The following is a 13,982-nucleotide window of genomic DNA, read 5'->3' on the forward strand; positions in this document are numbered from 1 at the left end:
ACTCCTCTGTACAGTATGTTCACAAATAAAATTAAATTAAATTAAAAAAAAAAGAATGGCCAATAGACACATGAAGAAATGTTCAACTTCTCTAGCCATAAAAGAAATGCAAATTAAAACAATATTGAGATTCCGTCTCACCCCAGTTAGAATGCCTACAATCAAGAAATCTAATAACAACAGATGCTGGAAGGAATGTGGCCAAAAGGGAATCCTACTGCATTATTGGTGGGAGTGTAAACTTATTCAACCACTTTGGAAAGCAGTATAGAGGTTTCTCAAAAGACTACACATAGAGCTTTCCTGTGACACAAAAACATTTATTTTGCTTCTTTTTTTATTATTATGAAATACTGTACAGAGGGGCTACAATTACAGGGGCAAGATAATGAGCACATTTCTTATCAAGCATTGTAGCCTCCTCCTTTGTTTCCCCTTCCCATCCCTTCCCATCCTCCCTTGCCCCCCCCAGTTCTCCTCCCCCCCCACCAAAGTTGTAAAGTTCGTTTTTCGACATAATGACTTGTACATCTCATTGTTGTAATGGGTCCACCTGTATCCCTATTTAAACAGTTTGTTTTTTCCTTTCCCCTCCACAAATTATACTAACATCAAAGACAGTGAAACCAGGGGTTATATCCTGGGGGAGGGACATACAAAGCAACAAAGATATAATCTTATAAATGCGTTAGAAACACATGCATGAAAGAAAAAAAACATTGAATACATATCTTAGGGTTCATTTCCCTAACATTAACTTACCTAACTTTTTCTGCTTGACTCAGACATATACTAGTCAGTGCAAAAACAACATTTTTAAAGTCCCACTGCTTATGTGTTTTCAAGTCAGTTTATTCAGGGAAGTTCTGTCAGTCTTTTGTTATCATCAAGTGCTTTTAAATATTGTGTAATCTGCTGACTGTTTCCCTACTCTTAGTAGTTCCTCTACAAAAGTGATTGGTTTCCAAAAAATAACTAGATGATTAATTTTAAGGGATAGAAAAGAATTCAGAATTGTTGAAAGATGGAATTCCTTTAACAGAAGCTAGGATGGTTTATGGGGAAAAAAAACAGATCAAGCAAGCATACAAGGTATTTGAGATAATCACAAAATAATATCTGGGTTTTTGATGAGCAATGTTCATGTGTGCAGCAGTGATTTCTGAATGAATGACAGTAATTATATTTCCTCCATGTGGCTCTGAGCTATGGATGCTCAGAACTACAGTATATATATTATGGATAAATTTGAATTAGTTTTAAAGGATTGCTCTGCCTCTTGAGCATGGGTTTTCCACAAAGGTGGTCTCCTTGGAACTCTATTTCCCAAGAGTATACAGGTTGACTGCATTCTGTGTCTGGCTGATTTAAAATTATCTTAAAATTATCTATCATCTCTAGTTATATCCATGTTACCATAAATTGAAGAGTTTCATCTATTTTATGGTTGGATAGCTATTATATTTACAAGTTTCTTTATCTAATTATGAGATGATGGATGCCTAGGTTGTTTTCATTCATTGGCTTCTGTGAAAAGTGCTGAAATTAACAGGATACAGAACACAGGATATAGACAGAGGCACAGGATATAGATACCTCTTTCCCACACTAATTTCATAACTTTTGTGTGTATACTATGTAATTTTAGGATAATGTCTGTTTTTATTTAGTTTAAATTTTTCCAGGAGGCTTCCTGCTGATTTCCATGATGATTGGACTAATAAACCTTCCAATCAATTGTCTACACAAGTTCCTTCCACATCCTCACCAGCACTTAGTATCTTTAGTCTTTTTAGTAAAAACCCTGTTAACTGCGGCAGGTTCATATCTCATTAGGGATTTGGTTTGCACTATACTGATGAATAATGGTGTTGAATATTTTTCACATAAACTTGTTGACCGTTTGTATGTCCTGAGAAATATTTATTGCCCATATTTTAGCGGAGTGATTTGTCTTGCTATTGGGATTTTGGAGTTTCATACATACTCATTTTTGTCAGATGTATGGTTTTCAGATATTCTCTCCCTACAGGTTTAGCTCATTTCTCTGGTGGTTATTTCTTTTGTTATTGTAGGAAAGTTTTATTTGATGTAATTCTATTATGCTATTGTTGCGTTTGTTTCCTATGATTCTGGCATCTTTTTCAGGAAACACGTTTCTCTCTTACAATATTTTGAAACAATTGTTCTTTCAGTATGTTTGATGCTACATATAAGTATTTAATCCCTTTATAGTTGTTTTGGGGGTTAGTGTGAGAGAGTTTTCTAGACTGAATCTTCTAGAATTTGATACCCAAATTCACTAGTACTATTTATTCAAAGGCTGTCTTTTCACCAAATGTGTGTCTGTTTTTTTTTTTGTTAAGTGCTATGTCTCTTTATTTTGGTCAATTATTGTATCTGTTTATGTGCCAAAACAATGCAACTTTATAAATTGAGGCTGTTAATTCCTCCTGCTTAGTTTTATTTTGTTTTTCTCTCCTGTCTCCCTCAGGATTTGCTTAGTTGGTGTGTGTGTGTGTGTGTGTGTGTGTGTGTGTGTGCATGCAGTCATACAAATTAGAATTGTCTTTCTAGTTCTGGGAAGAATATAATTGATATTCACTCATCCTCATTCTATTTTTCTTCTCGTCTCCTTTTCCTCATTCACTCTATAGAGACAACGTCTCATTTTGATCCTAAGCTGGCTGGAACCTCACAATCCTCCTTCCTTTCCAGCTCAGTGTACTACATTCGATATATTATTGATATTTTGATAGGAATTACATTGAATCTAATGTTCATGGATATCTTAATATTCATTCTATAAACACAGGACACAGTAAAATATTCCTCCTTCCTTTCTTTCTTCCTCTCTTCCTCCTCCTCCTCTTCTCTCCTTCTGTTTTCCCTAGCAGGTTTCATTCCTTCTCCCCCATTTTGACTCTCCCACACCCACCTTGACAAATCCTGATTTCTAGATTCTTAGTAACAATGCTGTTAGAATATTTTGTTAGCCTCTGGCCATCAAGATCCTGTTTTTCACTTTGTAGGTGTTTTACTGTGCTCATATGGAGGGTAAAATTAGATGATGCTGAAAGGAGAAATTAAATGCATATTTCAGGATTACTGTGGCAGCTGATGCTGATACATTTGAAACTAGGGAGTTTTTGTCATCAAGGCAGTTTTCTTCCAGGAAGCCCCAGCTCCAAAAGTCATCAACCTAATCAGTTTCATTGTCCAAGAATTCAGCCTCCTATAACATCAATTTGACTCAAAATATAAGGAAAGGGATGGGGACCTTTCTGCTTTCCTATGTCTTCAAATGCTGTGTTATATATTATCCTGGTTTTATAATGTTCCACAATGGTGGGATTAATCTGCAACAAGCCCTATTATCATGATTGTGAAGTAATATTTTTAAAGTAACTGTGGTAGACATTGCAGTGCTTATTTGCAAGAAGATGAAATTAGAACAACAGAAACCTCCAAGCAAAACAAAAGCAAGAAGAGAAAGTACGTATTTTCTATTATACTAAAGCAAGGTTCCTCCAGATCAAAATTAGAATTTTAGCTTCAAAATCTTTTATCAGAGGGTTTGGCATCCAAGCTTTGAGATCAGTTGGAACACCAAGGTTTAGTTTGACCACATGTATTAAAGGAAATGATGATAGTTTCAACAATTGTTTTTCAAATAGAATGAAATCTTGAATATATATTTCTTAGTGCCCAATTAATCAAAATATTGCTTTGAGAGTTGGGTTGTAGTTCTGTGGATAGGATGTATTTAGCTTGTGTGAGATCTTGGGTTCACTACCTAGCACTGATTACCTAATTAATTAATTGAAATATCTAAATGGTAAGAATTTTTAAATTAGCAAATATGGATAAAATTCACAATTAAGAAAATTTCACTTAGAGTATTGTGGAAATAAAAATGATTCCTGGTTTCTCTTTAATATGACTTAAACACCATTTTCTTGTCCAGAGTTATACAATAAAAAATAGATGCTCCTCAGTAGAGGAATGGATCAAAAATGTGATATATATATATATATATATATATATATATATGTGTGTGTGTGTGTGTGTGTGTGTGTATGTATATATATATATATACACACACAATAAAATTTTATGCTTCCATCAGAAAGAATTTCACAACCCCATTTGTAAGGAAGTGGAAGGATTTGAAAAAAATCATATTAAGTGAACTAATCCAGACCCATGAGACATAGGTCTCATGGTTTCCTTATTTGCAATAATTAGTATATGTCTAGGATAATCTTAGCAGATGAACAGAATAGCTCAATAGCTACATACCATATGAACATATAAGATGGTGCTAAGTGAAATAAACTCCAAGATATGGACACAAGAGATGTTTCTTTGTTGTTGTTGTTTTTAATGTACTATGTGATTTTTTGTTTCTTTTGTGTGTTCTTCTCCTTATGGCTTATCCCCGATTGTTACTGTATTTGATTTTGGTACCCTTGGTATTGCATATAGGTTTCTTTGAATTAGGGAATAGAAGGGGAACAGCAAAAAGGTGAGACAAAGGACAAGGGGGAACCAATGCAACAGCGATACTCCAATGCAACAGCGATACTCACAAGACAATAGGTTGGAAATAATATGTACAACTTGGGGGAGATTAGGGAGGAGAGAGAAAGTAGGAGAAAAATGAGGGAGGAGGTAACAAGTTTGACAAGAAATGTACTTACTGCCTTATTTATCTAACCCCTCTGTAAGTCACCTTAACAATAAAAAAATTATGAATGGGATTAAATGACTGGGCAAAGCAAAGTTTAAAAAGAAAAATGGCATCCCTTTTATGCAATGTTGGAGTGTTTACACTGATCATTTGTTTTATCATGAAGATTTTACAAATACTGTAATATAATTCTGGATATTATGAAGAAAAGAAAATACTTGCCCAGATATGGCCACTGGAATTTAATATGTACTATGAGAAATTCATGACAAATTCAAAACATGAACTCAAGAGGATATATCAACTTCAGCTTCAGACTCTTTATGCTGTATTTAGATGAGGCTGAATGTGTTAGGGACAAAGAACAGGGGATTTGTTTTACCCTACATCTCTGACTTCACCTTGGACACGTAAAATACAAGAATAAGGAGCAATTCTTAAATTATAGGTTGGAAATATTGTGGAAGCACTTACTATTTAAAGCATAACTGAATGTTGCTTGTCTGATTTTCATATGCACTGACCTTCTGCACAGATCTTCCCATGCTTTTGCTAGTGAGGATTTCCCAGTGGGGATCTCTGAGGAGCACAAGTGCCATGATTTGCATAGATCTCAACATAAATTACATCTCTGGAGTTGCTGATAGGTTCATTTTGGGAACAAGCCTGGTTCTCTCCACAATAAAATCCCCCCAAAATGGGTTCTTTATATGTCACTGCTTTTCCAGGCATAAAATCTTCTGACAATTTTTACAGCTATTCATGAACTTTTGTTTTATAAAACAATGAGATGTCTGTTGTCTGTAAATAGAATAGAATTTTAAAAGACAACAACTGGAGAGATCCAATTTCTTGTGTCATTCTGTCATACATATACTTGTATGACACATCGGTAATGATACTTGGTCTTATTTGTTCAAAAGGTTTCTGAAACAGGACCGAGCCACTCAGTATAAATGACTCTGTGGTTCTTATGTTTGGAAATGAATACTTTTGACAAAAAAGGATGATATATTCACCATTTCACTTCTTCTCTGATGAATAAGCCATTACCAAGCTCTTAGACCAGTAGAATCACTTCCAATTTCTTCTCAGTGTGATTGCAAGAAATTATTACTACACTCAGCCCTAAAATTTTAAGGAAGGGCTAGAAATATGAATTTTTAGATGCTAGTTGGAGCACCCAAAAGCAAAATCATAAGTGATTTCATCTGCACATTGAATAGACTGGCTGAAAAACAACTTACAAAATAGGACAGAATGCTCATGTCAGACCCATGTGGTTGGTGTCATTTGTAGTCATAGAAACAGGTATTCTTGGGTGGCATAGCTCTTTATTTTGTAACCACACTAATGATCCTCATTTTTTAATAACTGATTTATCTGAAGATCATATTGTATTTCATAGATTTGAGTCATTAATTTTTGAATTATTATACCAATTTATATTTTTCACCAAATCTAGTTGCAATATGCATAATTTTGTAAAAATTGGGTTCTCTTTCAAGAAAAGACTTTTTTCTTAGCTTGAATACGCAATAAATCATGCTAGAAGAAACTTTTATAGTACAAAACATTAAGCAAAAACTTTATAACATTTTCCTAGAAAAACATGCATGTTTAAATATTACCATTATTCAGGCTCACTAATTTTCCAAAATAAATGATGATTCAAATAATTGCTATTTTTTTATTCTAAGATCTGATGACTTGCATGCTATTATTCTGTCAACGAATAAAAGGTTAAAAAAAAGGCCTTAGTAATTTCCTGAAGTGAGCTTTCTTGTTTAGTTTAAGAATTTAGAAAAGATTAGAATTTTTTAAAAATGCATTTTGTTCAGAAATTTAAATACTAACAAAAAGGAAAAAGAGAGGAAGAAGTTCAACTGTAGTGAGAGTTTTACCAGCCCACTAAATTCTTCTTAGGTTAAATAAATTCAATTACCTTGTGGGTAACAGACATACAAATTGGTTTGTCTTTCAATGGTATCTGCTCTGAGTCTGTTATAGAAATACACACACACACACACACACACACACACGCACATGTGCGTGTGTGTGTGTGTGTGTGTGTGTGTGCGAAGGCCAAGCATGATGAAACATGCTTGTAACTTAGCTACTCAGGAAGTAGAGATAAAAGATCATGGTTTGAGAGCTAGGCAAAACATTATGAAGACTCCACCTTAATCAATAAGCTCGATGCGCTAGTGGTCTCTGGCATACACCCGATCTATGAGGAAAGTCCTAGAAGGGAAAGTTAAAGTCTGAGAATGGCCCTGGACAAAAATGTGAGATGATACCTTAAATCATGAAAGGCTAGAGTATTGTTCAACATAGTAGAGCACCTGTGAAGCAAGTGTAATGCTCTGAGTTTGAACACCAGTATCATTGAAAAAATACAGAGAGGAAATTATAAAATGTTGTTTACTTCTCTTATTTTAGCTAATAGTTCTTTACAAATAGTTATACATATTTATTCATATTTATCTTGTACCATTTGAGCTCTCTGAAAATAATGACTTTATCTTAATCATTTTGATTGCATTATTGTGGGAACTATGAGTGATGATAAATTGTCTAAATATGCAAATGTATAAAAAGGGAATTGTTTTCTTAAACTCATTTACTTTTCTATATCTGCTTTACTTCCTACAACCTTCCATTTTCTTTGTTTTAGTAGTATTTTCAAGAATAGCCATTAGCTGGGTGCAGAATTTTCCAAACATGATCTTACTCAAGACAAACTTTCAGAAACTTAACAAGAACTAGGGAGTCAACATCTAAATAAATAATGTTTTGAAATAATCTTTCTGGTGGAGGGGTTTATAGAAGTCAGTGCTCTTAATTTATTAGAGAAAATGGAAATTATTCATTTAAAAGATGACACTGATAGCTATTACAAGACAAATACATTTCTTCAGAAAGAACTGATATGGTATGGCTTTCCTATGGGGCACAGCAATTACAAAGGCAGAGGGACATGAAAGAAGAGAGTGTGAGGAGGTGTGATGTTAAAAAGGCTGATGGGCAGCTGGAACCCAATTCCTTTCATGGTGAGAAGATACAGAATGGGAATTGCCTACATGGGACAAATTAATAAAACAACTTCCCATTGACATTCTGCTCTGAAACTGGTTGGTCAATAATTATGTTTCCTAAGAATTGCTTTTGGAGCATACAAAGTGAGATCAGATCACTAAACAGTTCTGAGAACAAGAATAACACAACCATAAAGCATATTTTTTTCAGGAAGAACATGACATTTTTCATGTTAAAGCAATGCTTTAACATGGCTTAAATGCAATCAGAAACAGTAGAATATGGGTTTATGTGACCCACTAGCTAAGTAATCACAACTACGACATGATGACATGTACTAAGCTCAGTAGCTAATGAAATTTGTCTCATTCTAGTGAACACTCAAGTGGTGTTTCTATTTGTGTATGTGTTTTCTTTGCTGTCAGGAGCTATTCCTGGTCAAGATATATTGTTGGAAAATGTTTGTTCTTGTCATTTTATCCCTCTTGGAATACCAAGAAATCTATAGACATTATCCACCCCTTTACTGTTCACGTGTTGTATGAGCAGGTGTACTTGCTACTTTCTTCCACTCTTGGCTGCAAAATCTCATTAGAAGGCATTCTATGAGCTGAGAAAAGAGCTCTAGGGTGGTATTCACCAAGATAAGAGCCTTATGGCACTGAAAATTCCTGTTGCTACAGTGCATAAAATACTATTTTGAATGTCATAGTGAGTATAAGCATGCATGCCTTACATCAGGAAGATTTAGATTAGTCTTTCTCACGTTTAAGCCTTTAAATACCTTCTAAAGAGAAGTGTCTCTGTGCCTGTGTGTGCATAAGTCCTTGCATATGTGCATAAAATGAATCCATGAGAAAAGATCTTTAGAACCTTGGTTGAGAAATGCCTCACTGAAGGGAAAGAATGATTTCCGTACTGTTATTATTGAGATGAAATCCCATGGCAGTTAGTATATTCATAGCATTCTATATTCAAGCCTTTATCTACTTATACAATGCTTCCATTAACAACTTTATTCTGCCTTTCCCAGTCTCAGCCATAATAGGAGACTTTCCGGTCTATGCATTATTCTTTCTATATTTCATGAGAAAGGCCTTTGAACCTGACTTTTTTCACGTAGCCATTTTGTTTTTGAGGGACATACACATTAGCATGTATTTCAATGTTTCATTCTTTTTTGTGGCTGAATCAATTGTATGAATGAAACAGATTTTGTTTATTTGGTCATAAATGAATACTTGGGAGTGCTCTGGCTCTTATGGATAGTGATGCTAGCAAGGTGTCTACTTATGCAATTTTTTGAGTAGTCGTTTTTCAAGAGTTTTGAGTTTGGAATAGTTGGCAGTAGTTTTACATTTGGGGGTTGCACGAAAATAAATTTTATAGTGGCTGAGTAATTTTACATTCTCTACATCCTTGTTAACACCTTTTCTTTCTCGTAATCTCTTTAGTTCATAAAGTTTCCCTCGTCAGTGTGAGGTTGTTCTTCTTGTGACGTTAATTAGATTTTTAATTATATTTCCCTAAAGACTAGCGATGTGAAAAGCTGGAAAAAATGTGCCAGAGACCAAGGGCTGCATCTCTTCACCCACCTCCAGCGCAGACTAGGCAATCAGGAGCAGAATTCCACATCCTGCTGACCAGATTGGGATGGGCCAAAAAGCCAAGGGAAACCATAAGTATCCCCACTTCTACCCACAAAACAGCTCAGGAAAGGCAGCCCTCCCCTCTCCTCCACCAGAGAAGAACGCCATATTGCATACTGGCATAGACTCCTCTCCATAACAGCTAAGCAGATAACTCAGAACACAAAAGCAGCAGGCAGCACCATTTTTCTTCAGAGCAAGGATTTGGATCTGTGAGAGTCAGTTCTGTCCAGGAGAAGGGAAGTGGAGAAAACTCCTCACAAGGCCAAGGCAGAAAAACCTTCACTAACTGGTGAGCTTCTCAGAGAGACAGCAAGACCCCATGCAGGCAACAAAGGAATTCCATACATACCTCAACCAAATAGACACCTTAGCCTGCTGCAGGAATCTCACAACAATGCATTAAAAATAATAAAATAAAAACTGGACAGACTATAAAAGCCAAGAGAGGATCCAGGTTAGTTGCCCAACTTTGGGAAAGACCACTGACTCTAAACAGGCCCAAACCCCAAGCCTGTAAAGCAGAACTTTTTTCTGTGCACCCAAACAGGCTGATTTGAGAAAACAACCAAGCAACAGGGAAAACTGACCACTACAAGCAAATCAATGATGTCATCAAGGGACTGGAAAATGAATTTAGGGGAGACATAAGATTCTCCCAAATAAATAGAAGATACTTTGATTCCCTTTCGTTTTTCCCCAATTATATTTTTTTCTTTATTTTTTTAAAAATTCTTTAAAAAAAATTGCTCCTTTTCTTTTTATTTTTTTGCAATAAGTTTAACTCTGTTACTTTTTTATGCCAGTTTTTAATGTGTTTTTGTTTTTAATTTTGTTTTCTTGGTTTTTTTTTCTTTTGCAGCGGTCCTTTTTTATTTGTTTGTATGTTTGTTTTTGCTTATGTAGTGCTGAGGAATCGAACCCAGGGCTTCATGTATGCAAGGCAAGCACTCTACCACTGAGCCACCTTCCCAGCCCTGTTGTTTTTTGTTTCCTTCTTCATTGCTGTTCTTTTCACAACTAGATACACAGCCTATGGTGACCACTAGGCTTCCTCCATAACTGTATATAGACTTAATTCAGGGTATAAATTGATTACCCAATTTCCTACTGCACAATATTAGTATTATTAATTTTAGTATTATAACTTCAGACTTACATAATTGTTCTTTTTTATTTTTTATGTATTTTTCTCCTTTTCTTTTTTTTGTTTAACTTTCCTTTACTCTTTCTTACTTAGAAGTTAGATCATCATTTTCCTCCCTCTGTTCCTTTCCTTTGTATATTCCTCTAATCTGATTTTTTCTTCTCCTATATTTCATTGTGTATCTTAACCTTTCCTCTAACTACATCTCACCCATTTATAATTATTTCTACTCCTTTATTTCCTCTTCACTTTCATTACTCTGTTGATCCCCAAGTGTGAAACATTAAGCTAGTCTATATCTGTAGTCAGTGAGATTGGGCTCAGGGTATTATTCCTTTGGCTCAAGCCATTGAAAATCTCATAACATAGTTACTCACTATTACAATTGTTTATCATCCCGACTTCTGAAACACACTACCCCTCCTCTGACAAAGAGAAGCAGAGATAAATAAGGGAATACTTGTCTATGATTAGCAACCTCTAAAATCAGTGAAAAAATACAGTCAGGGTGTGGATTTTGTCTTAAAACTGTGCTCAGTGGTGGTATTGGGCCTACTTACATAACCAATAGAGAAGAGATAGAGTGAAATACCTATTTGGATTGTGTACCTCTGAAGTTTGCACAATCACAGGGCTCTGAGTTGGTGTTTATCTTAAAATTGTGTTCAGGTGAAAGACTGGATATACTTTCACTTCCAAAAAAGGAGAGATATAGAGAAAACACCTACCTTTGAGTGAGAACCTCCAAAGTCTGTGCAACTGAAGGGCTTTGGGGTCAGACTTGCCATAAAATTATGTTCTGTTGGGGAAGTGAAGATAGCTTCAATTCCAAAAAAATACCCATTTTGAGTGTGAACCTCAAATTCCTGTCCAACTGCAGGGTTCTGGGAGGGGACTTCTTTTAGAATTGTGATTTAGTGTGTAATTGATATGCTCTCACTCCCCAAAAAGGTGAGATACTGTAAAAATTCACATTGTTCATTGTAAACACCCCGAGTCTATGCTATTACAGTGCTCTGGGTAAGTGCTAGTCTTAGATGTGTGTTTAGGTGTGTAATAGGATATAATCACACTCCCAAAAATATGAGATAGAATGAAATACATTGTTAATTGTAATCTCCCAAATCTGTGCAACTACAGGGTTCTGAGTAGGTTCTTGTCTTAGAAATGTGTTCTGTATGTAATTCGGTATACACTCCTAAAAAGGTAAGATAGAGTGAAAACACCCATCATAAATTGTAAACCTCCAAAATCTGTGCAACCCAGAGCTCTGGTTTGGTCCTTGTGTTCTAGTGAGGAATTGGATTTGCTTTTATTCCCAAATGGGTGGAACAAGACACAAAACACAAGAAAATGGCAAGTCAAGATATTTCAACTCCCACCAGGACAAACAGGCAACAGAGCAGTTAATATATCCAGAGGATACCTCTCAAAATGCTTTCCAAAAACTAATAGTAAACATGCAGACACAGAAAAAGCATTTGACAAGATCCAACACCCCTTTATGATGAAAGCTCTGGAGAAGTTAGAAATCTAGGGAATATTTCTCAATACAATAAAGGTCATGCATGAAAAATCTACAGACAGCATTATACTTAATGACAAAAAGCTAAAGCCATTTCCTCTAACCTCAGGAAAAACACAAGGATGTCTACTCTCTCCACTCCTCTTCAATTTAGTATTAGAAAGCTTAGCTACAGCAATAAGACAATATGCAAATATAAAGGGGATCAAAATAGGGAAAGATGAAGTAAAACTCTCCCTCTTTGCAGATGACGTGATCTTGTATTTAAAGCACCCCCTGGACTCCACTACCAAGTAACTTGAGCTGATAAACTTTGACAAAGTAGCAGGGTAAAAAATTAACCCTCAAAAATCAGTGACTTTCCTGTATGACAATAATGAGAAGAGTGCAGCTGAAATCAGGAAATAACTCCTTTTGTAATAGCCCCACCAAAAAAGAAAAATAGAAATTAACTAAAAAACTGAAGGACCTATATGATGAAAAATTTTAAAAACCTGAAAAATGAAATTAAAGCAGAACAAAGAAAGTGGAAAATACTTCCATGCTCCTGGATAGGGAGGATTAACATCCTGAAAATGACGATACTACCAAAGGCTTTCTACAAATTCAATGCAATATCTATTAATATACGAACCTCATTCTTCAATGAATTAGAAGAAGCAATCCAAAAATTCATATGGAACAATAAAAGACACCAAACAGCAAAAATAATCCTTAGCAGAAAGAACAGTGCTGGAATAATAACAATACCAGACTTCAAACTCCACTACAAGGCCATAGTAATCAAAACAGTTTAGTATTAGTACAAAAACAGACCTAAAAACCAATGGAATAGAACCAAAGACCCAGAAAATGAACCTGCAAGAAAGAAAAAAAAAACACTTGTGTCACAATCTTGAGGTTCATTTCACTTAACATCATCTTATTTGGTCATATGTACATAGCTTTTGACCTTTTCTGCTTGTCCCAGACATATACTAGTTATTGCAAATATGGGAACCCATGAGACCTATGGTTTTTTGGATCTGGCTTAATTCACTTAATATAATTTTTTCCAGGTCTTTCCATTTCCTAACAAATGGGGTGATGTCATTCTTTCTGATGGAGACATAGAATTCCATTGTGTGTGTGTGTGTATATATATATATATATATATATATATATACTTATATATATATATCACATATTCTTGATCCATTTATCTACTGAGGGACATGTGGGTTGGTCCCATATCTTAGCTATGGTAAATAATTCAGCAATAAACATAGTTGTGCTGGTAGCTTAAATCCTTCAAAAACAAATCCTCAAAGAAACAACCACCCCATTAATAAGTGGGCTAAAGATTTAAAGAGATTTCTCTGAAGAGGAAATAATAATGGCCAATAGACATGAAGAAATGCTCAACTTCTCTAGTGATAAAAGAAATGCAAATCAAAAGAACATTGAAATTGTACCTCACCTCTGTTAGAATGTCTATAATCAAGAAATCTAATAGAAATAGATACTGGGGGGGGATGTGGCCAAAAGGGAACACCACTGCATTGTTGGTGGGAGTGTAAACTTGTTCAACCACTTTGGAAAGCAGTATGGGGCTTCCTCAAAAGACTACACATAGAGCTCCCACATCCCCTAACAATCCCAGTTTGGGGAATTTACCCAAATGAAAACAAACAAGGCCATACTGAACCTACCAGCACATTGTTCATTGCAGCATTATTGACCATGGCTAAGATATGGAACCAACCCTGATTCCCTTCAGTAGATGAGTGAATCAAGAAAATGTGGTAAATATATACAATGGAATTCTATGCTTCCATCAGAAAGAACTACAGCACCCTATTTGTTAGGAAATGGAAAGACTTGGAAAAATTCATATTAAGTAAAGTAAACCAGTCCCAAAGAAATTTAGATCCCATGGTTTCCCTTATT

Source organism: Dipodomys ordii, unplaced genomic scaffold (genome assembly GCF_000151885.1).
Source record: "Dipodomys ordii isolate 6190 unplaced genomic scaffold, Dord_2.0 Scaffold52, whole genome shotgun sequence".
Lineage (NCBI taxonomy): Eukaryota > Metazoa > Chordata > Mammalia > Rodentia > Heteromyidae > Dipodomys > Dipodomys ordii.